The sequence below is a fragment of the Octopus bimaculoides genome, chromosome 19, assembly GCF_001194135.2.
Source record: "Octopus bimaculoides isolate UCB-OBI-ISO-001 chromosome 19, ASM119413v2, whole genome shotgun sequence".
Classification (NCBI taxonomy): domain Eukaryota; kingdom Metazoa; phylum Mollusca; class Cephalopoda; order Octopoda; family Octopodidae; genus Octopus; species Octopus bimaculoides.
The window spans coordinates 47,798,383-47,800,200 of record NC_068999.1 but is presented as its reverse complement, the minus strand read 5'-3'; the positions used below and the strand labels follow the sequence as shown (position 1 = coordinate 47,800,200).

The window sequence follows — 1,818 nt, the reverse complement described above, 5'->3', positions numbered from 1 at the left end:
TTGATTTTTAGCATATTCGGAATATCCGTCATCGAAAACCTAGTAATCCGATAAAAATTTTCCGAAAGCTCGTCCAGCGCCACCTTTTGTTACATACATATATACATCAACACCTATCAAGGTATCTGCTATAATTCTGATGAAACTAAACATTTACAGAAATATAATTTTTCCAGGAATTGTTAGGAAACCTAATCCAGAATTTCACAATGATGACAGGTTATCTGCCAGTTCCTATACACAAAGTTCAACACAGTTAAACCCGGTATACATACATGATCACAAGGAAAAGCTTTGTTCTGTTGTGGGAAACATCTGCCCGCTTGAGGCCAATGTGGTTAGAAAAGTACAAGTGGGAGAGGTCATTTATGGACTCTTGATGAGAAGTTTGCAAATCCTGTCCCCAAGATACACTTTCAGCTTCATACCCATTATTATTGGAATAACAGGGTGCATACCAACCCATCTGGAGTAAAGTATGGCTGAACTTGGGTTCTTGGGAAGAGGAGACAAATACTTATCTCAAATTCTACAAATAATCTCGATATCTGGGATTACAAAAATCTGCAAGATTCAAAGCCTTGCCAAAATTTACTCTAAATTAACAAGAGAAGAAGAAAAACATGCATACGTACGTACATACATACATACATACATATACTTTTACAAGACGAGTGGTGATAGTGACTTCGAAGTCACTAAAGGTACGATATGTATGTACTCTACAAAAAATATTATGTAAATTGTATAGTATTGGGTTGTCCGGAAAGTTCGTGCCGATTTATAGTAGCTTACCTTTCGACTTATTTGCCATGAAACCACCTCAATTCTGGGAAGAGGGTATTTTCAAGTTAAAGGAAAGATGGAGACACATTGTGCAACAAAATGGTTCATATTTGGTTGATTAGAAATGTAATGGCAAGTATTTATTGACCCCTTTTTGTTTTTTTCCTTTAAAAATCGGCACGAACTTTCCGGACAATGTAAATTATTGGTCAATACAAAGATCTTCCCCCGTGAACAAAAAAAATAGTATACCAGTCCGCTGGGTGTTAAGAAGTATGTAGAAAACGAATATGAAAAAAGAATTGCGCTGACGACCATTGTGGGTGGAGAGGACTTTCGGAAAATTCACAATTATTTTTTATTATAAGTCGTTAAATGAACATATACATAGGGTGGCCCAAAAGTAGGTTTACAATACTCAACTATCTCTTTCGCTTTCATATATTAACAGTTTAGATCTTAATTATTAAAAAATATGAAACCATTATTCTATGCTAATTTAGTTAATTGTAAGATAGAAATTTAAATGTAATAAAATGTTTTAAAAGAAATTTAAAGTGCCTATGTGATAACTGTAAACCTACTTTTGGGCCGCCCTGTATGATGAACTCACCCGTCGAGGACAACGTGTGAACCTTCAGCTTTTGCCGGACGATCTGCACAAATGATTTGTTTATAGTGATCAAGTGTATGTGCCGCCGCCGTTGGCCGAATAGGTGCACTGTGTGCCACATGTCGGGTGTCGAAGTGATTACAGAGCAACGTGAGATGTTTTGCTCAAGAACATAATGCACCACCCGGTCTAGGAATCGAAACCACAATGTCGCGATTAGCTAGCTAGATAGATAGATAGATAGATAGATATGTTTCTTTATTAGCCACACAGGGTTGAACACAGAGGGGACAGGTTACAAAGTAGAGCTTTTCTCCTTCGGGAGGAGAAGGAAGGGGAAAAAAGGGGGAGTAGATTTTCGATCAAAAGGGATCGTAAAAGAAACAAAAAGGATCAATAGGGATCGTGTATCACAGAAA

At 37.1% G+C, this 1,818-nt stretch overlaps 1 long non-coding RNA gene across 1 annotated transcript in view; it reads right to left on the bottom strand.

The window, feature by feature from the left end:
* The window catches only part of LOC106877020 (uncharacterized), a 9,437-nt gene extending 7,925 nt beyond the window's left edge, over positions 1-1,512 (bottom strand). The window contains exon 1 of the long non-coding RNA XR_001410318.1: positions 1,400-1,512. This is a non-coding gene — a long non-coding RNA (uncharacterized LOC106877020). The remainder of the gene's footprint in view (positions 1-1,399) is intronic.
* Positions 1,513-1,818: the final 306 nt, after the last annotated feature.